Genomic DNA, 15285 nt, shown 5'->3' on the forward strand with positions numbered 1-15285 from the left:
CACTTTACAGCAAGGAAGGAGTTCTGTTGATGCTATTCTGCAATGGAGTAGTTCAGGAAAACATAATACAAGCGCTGTCCACATTGACATAATGAGTTGTCGGGTTTCGCAGCCCATGTCACAATAGTGTAGGAAGCGGATTACCAGTAGTCGAGGGCTTGAGCCAGGTGAGGCAGCCAGGTCTTGACATAAGCAACCATGTTGTGGTCCTCCACGCCCTCTGGGAGGCCCAGCACCCACATATTGCTTCTCCTGGATCTCCCCTCTACATCCTCTGACCTCCTCTCCGGCATCTGAACACGTTCCAGCAAGGTTTGGATTGATGATTCCATGCACTCAGTCTTTGGTTGTAAGTCTGCGAGGTCCTTTTTTGTCACTCCCCTCTTGTTAGCCAGCTTACGATGGCCAGCATGTAGCAAGGTAAGGCCTGTTGCCACTGTATCATTTTTTGCTTTCATGAAGGTTCTGAAATGTTCAATTGCTTGAGTACAGCATCCAGGTTCCCTTTGAGTGATAAGGAGCAGTCAGAGGGGCCCTGGGGACCTGCAGCCGCAGTTGCCATGGCAGGTGCCGACGGTGGGTGTGAAGACATGCCCTGGGTGGCAGAGCGTAGGTGTCCCATTACAATACCTCTAGGGTAGCAATCTTCAGGAGCAACAGTTGTGTATAATACAAGTCAGGGCCCGCTTGTCAGTGTCCGTCCGTCACCAGGGCACCACAGCATAAGCACCCCAGGATAGTGAAGGGTCAGGAAGAGGCCAAATGACTGGGGGCGACAGCGGCACCCAACTCTTGGGGATGAGGATAGTATCTGAGGCTTATGAATAGCTCTGTAACTCCCTCTCAGCATACGTCCACAACAAGATTGCTACCATCCAGCCCAACAGTCTAACAATTTCTACCTCCAGCCCACCACTTTCAGCCTCAACAACCTCAACCAACCCGCACACACCAGCATAATAATTACCACCTGGTCTCCGCTCACTACTCAGACCACCACAGCCATCGTGTCCTCCATCCAGTCCGGGGCACCCACCGATCCCTGCCCGTACCACCTCTTCAACCTCAGATCCAACCCCATCAGCACAAAACTCACCAGCATCATCAACACCTCTATCTCTACAGTATTCTTCCCAAATGGATGGAAACACGCGGCGGTCAGATCACTACTAAAGAAACCCTCTGCCGACCCCAGCGATCCCAAAAACTATCATCCGATCTCCCTGCTCCCATACCCATCCAAAGTACTCGAGAAAGCCATCAACCAAAAGCTCACTGAATACCTTGAACACAACCACCTACTTGACACCTCACAATCTGGAATCTGTGCAACCACAACACCAAGACCACTGTGATCGCAAACACAGATGACATCAGATCTCTACACGACTACAGAGAAACTGTGGCCCTGATCCTCCTCAACCTCTCTGCTGCATTCACCATCATCTCCCACCACACCCTCATCAACCGACTCCACAACATCGGCATACAGCAAAATGCCCGTAAATAGCTTGCCTCCTTCTACACGGAGCATCTGGCTGCCTCCCTTCACCTCTGAACCGAAGAGCAGCATATGCGGCATACCCCAAGGATCAGCCCCACCGTGTTCGTCCACATGCCCTCCCTCGCAGATGTTGTCAGACCCCACAAACTCAACATAATCTCCTATGCAGATGATACTCAACTAATCCTCTCACTCACCGGAGATCCCTCCAACGCCAAAACCAGCTTCCACAACGCCATGATCAACGTAGCAAACTGGATGAGAAGCAACTGCCTTAAACTCAACTCCAACAAGCCAGAAGTACTGATCTTTGGGAAGAACACCTCTGACTGGAACCACAGCTGGTGTCAGCTGAACTGACCATGAAATGACAAATCAACGCAGTTGCCACCTCCTGCTTCCACATCCTTCGTACACTCCACAGAATCTACAGATGGCTCCCTGTCAACCCCAGAAAGATCATCACCCAGGCCCTTGTCACCAGTCACAGCAACACCCTCTATGCCAGAATCTCCACCCAGCTTCTTAGAAGACCCCAGATCATACAGAATGCTGCAGCTAGTCTCATCCGTGACCTCCCCAAGAAGGTCCACATCACCACCCCACCTCAGAAACCTCCACTGGCTCCCCATCTGGAAGAGATGCCAGTTCAAGTTCCTCATGCATGCCAAGTGTCCTACACAATTAAGGGCTGTCCTACATCAACAAGTGACAGTACTTCCATCTACCCACAAAAACACTTCGCTCCTCCTCTTTGGCCCTTGCTTACACCCCCTGCATCCATTGCAGCCACGGGGGCAAGCCTTCTCCTACATCACCGCCAAGGCTTGGATTGAACTGCCCATCCACCTCTGAACTGCGCCTTCCCTGGCAGACTTTAGAAAGAGACTCAAAACCTGGCTGTTCGACATAGATACAGCATCCCATGGCCCGGATACCCCTAGGGATGACAGTGCTGTGCTTTACAAATAACTGATTGATTGATTGATTGACTTGTCTTTGAAGCATGGTTGTTGCTTCATGTCTCTGATAACTGTAGGCAGTGCATAATTTGAGCTGGTTGTTGCCAGTGGGGCCACCAGCACTTATTTTTCCAGACTGGCAGTTATTTTTCCACACCAGATATTTGCCAAGAACAAGAAAGGGAAAAACACACAAATCCAAAGAGAAAGACATTAAAGCTGTCACAAAAGGGAAAAGAGGAACCTACAAGAGTGAGATAAAGTGGCAGGGTGTGTCTGATAGTGGATTAGAGAGGCATGAGGTGCATTTAAGACTACCAGCCTTGGTATGCGGCTTGCCAATGTTTAATTGCGTTGTCCACTGGTTCTAAGTAGAACTACAGACACTAGCACTTTTTCTTTGTCAAATTAAGCACTGACTGTAAGCAGCAGTCTTGTGAACAAGCCCAGCAGTCTCTGCACAAATCTGGATCACACACAGAAGAGGTGGGCAGATGATTGGGTTGATCTCATCCTGGACATGTACAGGCCAATCTTCGACAGCAATGTGGCCATGCCCAGCCAGGCCAATGTCAGATGGGCAAAAGGGCCACTCACCAGACTCACTTCTCATAGGCAAGGCAGTGCAGTTCAGGCCACAATTTCTTTTGGCATGGTGGCAAAGGTCAAGCTGCTCTTCCTTCTGGCACAGCATCTAAGTTCGGATTACAGGTCCCAACTGAGCTTCAATGATCTTATGGTCATGAACCACAAATGGAGAGTATGTTACTTGCCAGCACTCTAGTACACAGATTGCGCTCTGCAGTCCCCCTCTTCTGACAGCTACCACCAGCACTGGGGGTTCACGCTGCATCTTCCTCTTTCTGGCCAGTCACTCCTCCTGCAGGCTTTGCAGGCTCCTTCCCTCTCTCAGCAGGTAAACTGGCTTCTAGCTGAATCAGGTGAGATAAACAGCTCTCCCAGAAATATGTATTTTCAGTTGATTCCCCCTGACCTCTAGGAAGCTGCTTGTCAGGCAGTCAGCAGCTCTGGTTACACAGCAGTACTCGACAGAGCACTTTCTTCATTGGTCATTGAGAACATGTAACTGAGACAACAAGTTGGGCAGTGGATCCTACTTTTATAAAGTCAAAGCAGACAGGTGATGTGTATCCATTATCTGTATTTCCACAACTGGTTTGGGGCAGTTCTCCTTTCAAGTGCCTTTCTGGGCTTTTCTCCAGACCCAGCCTTTGTGTAGAGTGATGCTTCTCACAGCAGGGTTGACCCCGTCTGAAGCACCCACAACAGAGACAAAGAGGTGCGAGCTTTCTGCACCTGACTGCCAGCTACCAACTGAAAAGTGTGAAGGAAAGATAAAGGTCTGTGGATCAACCAGGTCTACAGTCCCACCCTCCACCACTTCCATCCACCAAATGGTTGTACTGAAAAAGACTAACCAGCAGCAGCTGGCTCAGCAAAATACCTAAATTTATTTTTAAAGGAGCCTTGTCTCCTCTTCCTTCACTTCAGTATCTAGGTGTCCTGTCTCCAGCTTCAGGAATGTCGATCAATACACTTCTACTATCTGGGAAAACAGCCTCAACTCCATCTTGCGCAAATAGCCAGGTCAGGGGTATCCAGAGCCTTCTTTTCCTCTGGTTCACTCACACACATCCATCAATGTACCACACTTTCTATACACATAAGACATACAACATACAATTAGGATGTTAGCACAAGTTGGGTAAGCAAATAGAAGCAAAACTTTCCACAAGTGGATTTACAAAACATGTGACACTGTCACCACCATTCCATAAGATAAGCCCATCACAGAGACTATAGTCCAGTCTGTTGATAAGTGTGTGCTGGGCACAACCCTCAGGTCACAGGACAAGTCTGGGACCTTACAAATGTCAAGAGATAGGCCCAGGTATTTTAACACAAACTAGAACAGCATGACACCAGGCCAAAAATCTAAAACTAAGATAACAGATACACACAATTGGGCACTCAAGCAGGAAAACTCGACTGTACACCATTAAAGAGACATTCCCATCTCAACAAAAGGACAAATATGACAGTCAATAAGATTTACTGAGTAGTGCAGACCTGGGCATACTTAATAGTAATAATTCTTAAGACATTGTATGCATTTTAACATGAAGATGCACACTCCTGTGTAATGCTTACACTGGCATATCATTGCTAATTTTGGGCATTTTTGAAATTTTAAATACTGCCTCCTGAGGTCTCAGTCAGACTGTAAGATTACTATAACATGTCTGCATCCATTTATGCATTCACTTATTCAGCGATACACTCTCCCATTAATGCATACACCTATTAACTCACCCAAGCATGTATTACTCATTCACTCTGTCAGTTACTCATTTATCAATCCATGCACCTACTAATCCATCCAGCTATTGATGCTGTTGCGTCTTCAACTGTTCACCCATTCACCCTACCCATAGTGCAAGGGTGACTGTGTTACAGGCAGGATGTTTTTTTGTGCAGGAAGGGACATCTTCCTGTACAAAATTAATCCTCAGAGGCATTTTCCTTTTTCTATATGTGCTTCAAAATGCGGCACATGTAGAAAGAGAAAATAACAAGGAGAAATAAACATATTTCCCCTTGTTATGCCTCTGTTGGTATGTTGTATCTTTTGACCCATTCCCAGGTTCACTATTTTTAATAAGCCTGGGAATGTGCCAAAATCCATGGGTGGATGTGTGGAAACGCCCACACTCTACCCATGGAAGCTTTCTCAATGCAGAGTACCGCAGGCCAGTCACTAGCCTTGCCTTGCATTACTCTAGATTTACTAAGTCAGACAGAACCACACAAAGTGGTTTAGTAAATCTGTCTTAAGGGCTTGCGTTGCCTTGCGTCACCTTGCATGACGCCTTGTGACATAACCTCTTAGTAAATCAGGGCACAAGTATTTTAAAAAGCAAATGCCCAGAAAATAAATATTATAAAATAGTTTTCAGGAAGAAATGCACTTTTCATGTAATTGTAAATGCAAGTGTATTTATATAGCGCTTACTACCCCTGACGAGGCATCAAAGCGCTTTTTGGTGATGGGCAGGCTACTCTGGAACCTCAAAAGGATTAGTGGTGGGTTAGTATTTGGAAATATGAGCTAATTTGAACGGTGTCTGTTAGCTGGATTGAAAAGGATAATGTAGAGATAGAGGAGGAAAGTGTCTAGAAAGTGTTATTTGGGAGATCATAGAAATAAAATGAGGTTTGGAGTGATCCAATGAGGGATAGAGGAGTGAAGACTCTAGAAAGGGTTATTTTGGAGATCATAGTAGTAGACTGAGGTTTGGGATGAGGCAGAGATTGGAGGCAGAGAATATATTGAGAGAGGTATAGGGTGAGACATAGAGCAGTGCCTTTGATAGAGTCAAAAGTTTTTTTTTCTGCTACAGTAGGAGTACAGTCATAAATATATAGCCTCATAAGTACATAGTAAGAGTATACATGTATAAGGAAGAGAATATATCAAGATTTAAAGTAGTATTCTATAAACTGAGGCTTTCACGTGTTGCTGTACTTTAAGCTAATTTATTTATGAATTTTTATAAGTAATTTATATATATATTTAATCATAAATAATGTATCCATTTGTCCTAAAGAGTATTTATATATTTTAAAACAATAATTGTTATACATATTTGTATAAAGAAATACACATATCTAGGTACGTACATCAAACACAAATGTAAATGTTTATATTCACAGGGGTATGCTGTACATTAGTGTCTGTTGGAGATGGAGGCCTGGTACATGATAGTGTGACTCTCTGAGACTTGCTCTCTGCAAGTCACACACTGGACCTTTTGCTCTTAATGTGGATGGTAAGATTGAAGAATCTGACTGGGCAGGGAGGTTACAGTTAAGGTGATTCAGAGGTGGGATATCGTTGGAGAAAAGGGTTGTTTGTTTTTGTTTTTAACTGTGTGTAAGTTAAATAGAAACAGAACTGTTCTGAACTAGGGCTACCGTATGTGTGGTGATGGTACTCTGTGTCTGGTATATAACTAATCTAAGCTAGAGGGCTTATCACGTTTTATACAAGTATTACAGGGGATCATACACACAAGAGAAACCGGAACTGTCCATAAGGATAGGATTTTTTTTTAAAGTAAAACGTGTTAAAGTCCATCACATCAAACTGTGAAGACATAAATACGAGGTGTCTATTCTAATATATTAACACTCCATGTTTAATCATGGTCGTGTGTGGTATATTACAAAAGTGACAGCAGTACTGATATAAATTACTTCTTATTGTATTTATTAATTGATGTCCACGCTTACTCAGCACATTAAGAGCGCATTCCGGTTTCATTGCAGGGCTGTAGTATTCTGCAGCTAAAGCAACTCCCTCCTGATGCAGAGGGGAGTGGTGTATGCAGTTCAGACCAGAAGCGGGCACAGCCTTTCACTCCACGGCCGGCTGATCGTGTTTGGGTGCCATTTTTGCTATCATCGCAATATGAACACTGCAGAATACTGCATCCATTTTACAGTGCCGAACTACGAACCCGCCGCGCTCTCAAAACCAACTGCCGTAGAAGGCTGGTACCGGGTGCAAAATCGAGCTGCCAATAAAATGCACAGTAAATACACGTGCGTGGGGAAAATAATGACCATTGTACTTAGAACTGTTAAGCGCAAAAGGGGCATATAAACTGCCCTGCGGAGCGGATGAGTGTGTGGATGAAAATGCAAGTACTTACAGGTTCGCTATGCTGGAGTAGAGCCTTGTACGGGGCTAGATTGGATGCTGCTGTCTTCTGCAATGGCGAGGTCCGGGGAAAGCTGCAGAATCCTACAGGAAAGCACATAAATCTGCAGTGGTATCAGCAGGGGGCGCTCTGAGTCCCGTAAACATTGTCCTGAACATGGCGTTCACACTCCTCGAAAGGGAAGGAGGCTGTTCAGAAATCCCAGTACTCACACTCATTTAGCGCCAGTACCCATTTAAAATACAGGATGTGAACAGAGCGCTTAAGAGTGATAGGTACAGGGCGAACCTGTGACAGAGGAGCAGGAGTTAAACAGGCCTGGTTTGCAGAATTTTTATCTGGATGGGCCAAGAGTGCAATGTCAATTATGGAAGTAGTCTACAATCGCTAGATTTACATTATATTTTCTTCCAAGCGGTCATACAGAGCATGTGGAGAGTTATTTGAGAGTAAAAGCTGATGTCTACACTTGACAAGCTCAGCCCTCTTAGTTTCCAGCAGTCAGGCTTCAATAAAAGCGCCTGGATACAAAGAAGATTGGAATAGTAGTTCAAGGTTATGGAGTCCCTGTAAGCACACCCCACCCTTTGCATCTTTGCACTAGGAAGACTGGCTATTTACTCCCTGCGATTTGCCCAACACTTACTCCTTTGCACACTGTGATCTTTGTAACAGTTTATTTTCACGTAGTTCTTTTGTTTTCATTGATTAAAAAAGTTAAAAAAACAGCAACAAAAGAAAGCAGTATTCCTGATATCTGACAGTTTTCATAACTGGTAATTAGTAAAAGAGGTAACCTTCTGGGCATAATACTCATTGGCCTGCTTTGTGAGCCATGGGGGCACTATGGTATTACAGAGGGGCGGGGCTTTAGAGTCAGCGCTATCTTCAGAGGGCATCCCCTCATTTTCATGGGAGCCTGACAACATGCAAATGAGGGAATGATTTTTCTCTGTGCCCGCCCCATATCATGTATGCGCTCACAGGAACAAATAGACCCTCTCGATATGCACTGACAATATGCTACAAAAAGGCAGTGCAGTCTGTGTGCCTTCTTAAGCCAGCCCTCTGAAGGGTGCACCATTTCATAAATGAGGTTTCTGGCATGGGTGATGGGAGTAAGTCCTAGCTCTGTAGGGCATCAGTGCTTTTTGCACGAAGAAGACCTCTCCCCAAAGATCACAACTTCAGTCTTAGTAGAGTTAAATTTCGGGCAGTTGGACTTCATCCATCATTCATTGATCATTGTGATCTAGATATTCTAGGCAGAGTCAGGAAAGGGGAGAGAAGCACTGTGAGTTTGTGGGGCTTGCAGTTTTTGATGACCTGTTTATGAATAGTTGAAGTTTGTGCTTGTGTATCTCTAGTATATGGGATCTATACAAGTACATGTGCAGTTTGCGTGAGTATTGTATGTGTGTGCATGGCTGTTGTTTTGGCGCATGTGTGTGGCATGGCCATTCTGGTGTAGGTGTTTCTGTGTGTAGCGTTCATTTCTGCCTGGTATTAGTGTGCTTATGTGTTTATATGTGGGCGTTTATGTATGTTGTGATTGTTTGTGTGTGCTGTGTTGTGCGTTTATTTAACAAGGGGTGGGTGTGCACAATGATAATAATAAAATGACACGATAATTTATTTGAGGCAAGCAGACAGCATGTATTTTCTGAATGTGTATGTGAAGCAGCTTTGAATCCTAAAGGCCAAAGGACCACGTGCTCAGCAGCGTCTGTGTATCAATCATCAGCTGTGTGACCTCTCACTAAAACAGCAAACCTTATCAAACCTAGTGCTATGCAGTGAAATGTAAAACAGCATATCCTACGCAGATGACACCCAGCTGATCCTCTCGCTATCAGAAGACCCCTCCACCACAAAGGCCAACTACCGCAGGTGCATGACGGACTGCTGACTATATGAATAACACCAGCCTGAAACTCAACATAGAAAAAAACGAAGTGCTGATCTTTGGTAACACCGCACTGTGGAATGACTCCTGGTGGCCTTCCGAAATAGGGCCTGCACCCTCTCAGATAGACCATGCTTGCAACCTTGGCATCATCCTGGACAGTAAGCGCACCATAAAAAAACAGATCAACACAGTCTGTTCGGCCTGCTTCCTCACCCTTCGCATGCTCTGTAAGATCTTCAAATGGCTCCCCCTGAACACCAGACAACCGTCACTGAAGCCCTTGTCAGCAGCCTGCTGGACTTTGGCAATGCACTCTATGTGGGAATCTCCACGCACCTCCTGAGGAGACTACAGACCATAGAGAATTCAGAGGCCAAGCTCATCCTCATCATCCTCACATAGACCCACGCCACGCCACCACCTCAAGGCCCTCTACTGCTTCCCCATTCAGAAGAGATGTCAAATTAGGATGCTGATTCACACCTATAAAGCCCTTCACATTCAAGGAACAGCATACATCAACCTCAGCCTAAACTTCCACTAGTCCTCCTGACACCTGCGCTCCACTCCCCTCTCCCTCGCACACACCTCTCCCATCTGCCGAAGCATCAAAGGAGGACACGCCTTCTCCTACATCACGTTGCAATCCTGGAACAACCTCCCCCTTCACCTACGGCCCTCATCCTCTCTTCTGGAATTCAGGAAAGGACTCAAGATTTGGCTGTTCAACTAAGCCCCCAAAGCAGCAATGTCCCCAGCGCTTGGATACCCTCACAGGTGATCAGCCACACTCTATAAATCCTAATTAATTGATTGATTAAAAATAAACAAGCACTATTTAGGAAATGTGCCCAAATAGAATAGATGAAATCTTATCTTAAAACTTGTACATATTTCGTTTCAATATAGCTGTGTAGAGACTATCCATTTATCTGAAAATTTTAGTTTGTGGCACAAGTTTAGCTATATCAGTTTTAAGATGTTTCTGTGGAATTAATTATTTAGTTCATTCGTATTTTTGGATAATTAGCCTTAATGCCACCATGTGTTTATCATGCCATATTGCATAACTCATGGTAGTTTTTTATTGAATTGAATCTTGATCAGTGCCATGACAGGGTGTAGGAAGCTAGCTCTCTATATACTATATCAAAATGAGATATAGTGTGCACAGAGTCCAGGGGTTCCCCAGGAGGTTTGACAGAGGCAATAATAGATAATACTAATGCTCTATTTGTGGTAGTGTGGTCAAGCAGTTAGGATTTTCAGACGGTAGTGTTAAGCATTTGTTGTACACACACAAGCAATAAGTGAAAACACACACTCAATGACTTAACTCCAGACCAATAGGTTTTTATATAGAAAAATATTCTTTTGGTAATTTGTTTCTAGAACCACAAGATTTGTTCAGCAGGTAAGTACATTAAATGAAATGTACTTTGCATAGTAATATTTAGAACTTTGAATGGAATCAATAATGTACACGTTTTTCTTTAAAATGGCAAAAAGCTATTTTGAAAGTGGACAGTGCAGTTTTCAACAGTTCCTGGGGGAGGTAAGTAAAGTACAGTTTTTGGGGTAAGTAACACAGGTACAATCTCTGGGGCATAGGTAGCCCACTGTTGGGGGTTCAAGAAAACCCCAAACACTCAGCACCAGCAACACAGTGCCTGTAAGGTGCAGAGGTCAAACAGGAGCCAAAATAACGTGGGCCCCTATGGAGACAGGGGTTACTCTGGTTCCGGTCTGCTTGCAGGTAAGTACCCGCATCTTCGGAGGGCAGACCAGGGGGGTTTGAAGAAACACTGGAGGGGCCCCAAGTAGCCACAAAAAACACACCTTCAATGGCACAGGGGCGGCCGGGTGCAGTGTGCATACAGGGCGTTGGGTTTTCAATAGAACTCTAGGGAGGGTCCTGGGGGTCACTTAGGCGCTGCAGGCAGGGCACAGGGGGGCTTCTCGGGTAAGCCACTGACTGGGCAAGGGTGAGGGCTGCCTGCTGGTCGTTGCTACACCGGTGGTTGGTTTCTCTCGGGCCTGGGGGCTGCGGGTGCAGTGTTTCTGCAGGCGACGCATATCTTTGTCCTGGGCAGTCACGGTCACGGGGTCCTCAGGATTCCCTCTGCAGGTGTCGTCGTGGGGGTCTGCGGAGGTCAGCCCAGGGTGGACACATAGTCGGAATCGCCTGGGGATCCTTTCTGGCTAGTTGGTTTCTCTGGACACGGGCCAGGGGCGTCGGGTGCAGAGTAGTTTTGATTCACGCTTCTGGAGTAAGTTGAGAGTCACTTTAAAGATGGTTTCTTTGTCTTCTTGTTGGATAGGTCTGGTGTCCACAGGAGTTTCTTGGTCCTTGGTGATGCAGGCAGTCCCCTGGAGAATTCTCAGGGGTCGCTGGTCTTGCAGAATGCATTCTTCTTCTTTTGCAGCTTTTTGAAGCAGGAGACGGGCCGGTAGGGCTGGGGCTGAGTCTGTTGTTGTCTCCTCTTCTCTGCGGGGTTTTCAGCTAAGCAGTCCTTCTTCTTTCTTGAGGTAATCAGGAATCAGAAGAGCTGGGTTCAGGGTTGCCTCTAAATACTAAATTTAGGGGTGTGTTAGGGCCAGGGGGCTACTGTCCATGAGGGTGGCGACACCCTCCTTGTGCCCACTCCCTCTGGGGAGGGAATCACATCCCTATCCCTGTTGGTCCTAATCCTCCAAAACAAGATAGAGGATTTCTCAAGGAGGGGGTCACTCCAGCTCTGGACATCTTAGGGGTGGTCCTGGCTGAGGGGGTGACTCCTTGTTTTTCTCATTATCCCGCTGGACTTGCCGCCAAAAGTGGAGGCTTGTCCGGGGGGGTGAGCATCTCCACTGGCTAGAGTGCCTTGGGGCACTGTAACACCAGGCCTGAGCCTTTGAGGCTCACTGTCAGGTGTTACAGTTCCTGCAGGGGGAGGTGTGAAGCATCTCCAACCAGGACAGGCTTTGTTTCTGACCACAGAGTGCAAATAGGCACTCACCCCATGTGGTCAGAAACTCGTCTGGAAGTGGCAGGCTGGCATAGACCGGTCAACCTTACACTAGCAGTAGGGTTAACATACAGGGGGCATCTCTAAGATGCCCTCTGTGTGCATTTTTTGATAAATCCCACACTGGCATCGGTGTGGGTTTATTGTGCTGAGAAATATGATACCAAACTTTACTGTGTTCATTGTAGCCATTATGGTGCTGTGGAATTCGTAATGACAACTTCCCAGACAATATACTCAGTATGGATACCCTGCACTTACAATGTCTAAGAATTGACTTAGACACTGTAGGGGCATTGTGCTCATGCAGCTATGTCCTCACCTGTGGTATGTGCACCATTTGTCCTTTGACCTCTGTGGCCACTGGATCGCTCCCCGCATGAACAGCGACACCCAGCTGTCCCCGTGTCCTCCCCCCCACCCTCGCTGCTCCCTGCTGGCCATCCGTGGTGCCTAGTGGTAAGTGCCGTCTTGTTATAGCTGTGTGTGTTCACGCGTCTGTTTTGTCTGTTAATTCTGTGTTTTCTCGTGTTTTTGTCTAGTTTTCAGCTCTCTGTCTTACTCCGTGTTTTTGTCTAGTGTTTAGCTCTGTTTTACTCCGTGTTTTACGCTGTGTTTTTGTCTAGTGTTTAGCTCTCTGTTTGACTCCGTGTCTTTGTCTAGTGTTTAGCTCTCTGTTTTACTCCGTGTGTCACTCCGTGTTTTTGTCTAGTGCTTAGCTCTCTGTTTTACTCCGTGTGTCACTCCGTATTTCTGTCTAGTGCTTAGCTCTCTGTTTTACTCCGTGTGTCACTCCGTGTTTTTGTCTAGTGCTTAGCTCCCTGTTTTACTCTGTGTTTCACTCCGTGTTCTTGTCTAGTTTTAGCTTTTGTGCTCGCCGCCCCATGTTGACCCCCTGCCCCCCCCAGTGCCTCGGCTCCCCCGAGCCGTCTCCTTTTCCCGCCGCTGCGTCCCTGCGGCCCGCCCCCTCGAGCACCCATTCGTCCACACCTCCTGCCTCCCAGCTGCTCCTCCCTCCCTCCTCCCCTTCTTAATGGCGGTCGGCCGCTGGCGCGCCAGAGGTGCGCCAGAGGCAAGCCCGTCAGCGCCCGTCCGCGACTGGACCGCGCCCAGCGCCACCCCCCCGGTCCTCAAAACCACCGCACCCACAGACACCACTACACTGCCAGCGACCTCAACGCACTCAACCCTGGCCGCTCCACACCATGCTTCCAGTCCTCACCAAGAAATAGCCACGGTCCCTTCACCTGCCACGACTGCAGATTCACCTGCGACAGAACCACCAAATCTCCAACAACCAGAACCAACCACCTCCACTGCATACTCCTAAACACCCGCTCCGCACGCAAGCACGCCATCGAGCTCTGGGACCTACTTGACACCTCAGCCCCAGACGTGGCCTTCCTCACCGAAACCTGGTGGAACGACTCCTCGGCACCAGACATCGCCATAGCCATCCCAGAGGGCTACAAAATCACCCGCAGGGATCGCACAAACGGAATCAGAGGAGGAATAGCCATCGCCCACAAAGCCACCCTCAAGGTCCTCACCCACACGGACGACACCCTCAAGACCGCCGAACATCTGCACTTCCAAATACACACCGACCCCAACACCACCCTCCGAGGAACACTCGCCTACAGAACCCCCGGACCACAGGCACCCTTCAGCGACTCCATCTCTGACCTCACCAGCGCCCACGCACTCGCCTCTACAGACTACATCCTCCTCGGGGACCTTAACTTCCACCTCGAGAACAACAACAACGTCAACTCCACCACCCTGATCGCCAACCTCGGCCTCAGACAACTCGTCACCACACCCACCCACACAGCCGGCCACACGCTTGACCCCATCTTCTCCACAAGCACCCACATCACCTTCAATCACACCACCAAACTCCACTGGACTGACCACCACTGCATCCACTTCACCTTCCAGAAACAGGTCAAGCACCACCATACCCTATAGCCACCCCGCCGCCACTGGAGCAAAGTCACCCAAGACCAGCTGACCAGCGCCCTTGCCCAGAAGCCGCCTAACGACCCCGCCGACCCAGACACCGCCGCCCACAACCTCAGACAGTGGATCAACGACTGCGCCAACTCCCTCGCACCACTCAAGAAGACCACCCACAACCAAGCCACCAAGTAAGCCACCTGGTTCACCGAAGAGCTCCAGACCTCCAAGCGTATCTGCCAGAAACTTAAAAATAAATGGCTCGCCGAACACACACCTGACAGCCTCACGGCCCACAAAGACGCCACCCGCAAACACCACCAACTAATCAGACTAGCCAAAAGATCCTCCTTCAAAGACTGCCTAGATAACAACGCACACAACAGCAAAGAGCTCTTCAACATCGTGAAGGAACTCTCCAACCCCAGCGCCAATGTCAACGACATTCCACCCTCACAAGAGCTCTGTGACTCTCTGGCCATCTTCTTCCACCAAAAGATTAACGACATCCACGACAGCTTCAACACCACACCCGCCCCCACCACGCCAGACACCACCCCCGCTAACACCACCCGGGTGGACCAACATCAGCGACACCGAGACACGCAAAATCATGAACTCCATCCACTCCGGATCACCGTCAGACCCATGCACTCACCACGTGTACAACAAAGCAGACGCAGCCATCGCTCCCCAACTACGGAAGGTCATCAACATTTCCTTCGAAACAGCAACATTCCCTAAAAGCTGGAAACACACCGAAATCAACCCCCTCCTTAAGAAACCCAAAGCAGACCCCAAGGACCTTAAGAACTTCCGACCCATCTCCCTACTCCCGTTCCCTGCGAAGGTCATCGAGAAAATCGCCAACGCACAACTGACTCGCCACCTTGAAAACAACGACATCCTGGATCCCTCCCAATCTGGATTCCGACAAAATCACAGCACCGAGACTGCGCTCCTCGCCGCCACAGACGACATCAGACACCAAATGGACAACGGCGAAACATCAGCCCTCATCCTCCTGGACCTATCAGCCGCCTTCAACACGGTATGCCATCACACTCTGAGAACCCGTCTCCTCGAAGCCGGAATACAAGAGAAAGCCCTCAAGTGGACTACATCCTTCCTCTCCGACAGAACTCAGAGAGTGCGCCTCCCCCCCTTCCGCTCCAAAGCCACCAAAATCATCTGCTGC

The 15285-nt window shown here is 47.8% G+C and overlaps 1 protein-coding gene across 4 annotated transcripts in view; it reads right to left on the reverse strand.

Moving 5' to 3' along the window:
* Positions 1 to 7299, reverse strand: part of BEND6 (BEN domain containing 6) — a 310591-nt gene extending 303292 nt beyond the window's left edge. For all 4 annotated transcript variants that reach the window (XM_069235770.1, XM_069235768.1, XM_069235769.1 and 1 more), the window contains exon 1: positions 7203 to 7299. The gene's annotated coding sequence lies outside the window, so the exon portion shown is untranslated. The remainder of the gene's footprint in view (positions 1 to 7202) is intronic.
* Positions 7300 to 15285: the final 7986 nt, after the last annotated feature.

The sequence above is a fragment of the Pleurodeles waltl genome, chromosome 5 (genome assembly GCF_031143425.1).
Source record: "Pleurodeles waltl isolate 20211129_DDA chromosome 5, aPleWal1.hap1.20221129, whole genome shotgun sequence".
NCBI classification, from domain to species: Eukaryota; Metazoa; Chordata; class Amphibia; order Caudata; family Salamandridae; genus Pleurodeles; species Pleurodeles waltl.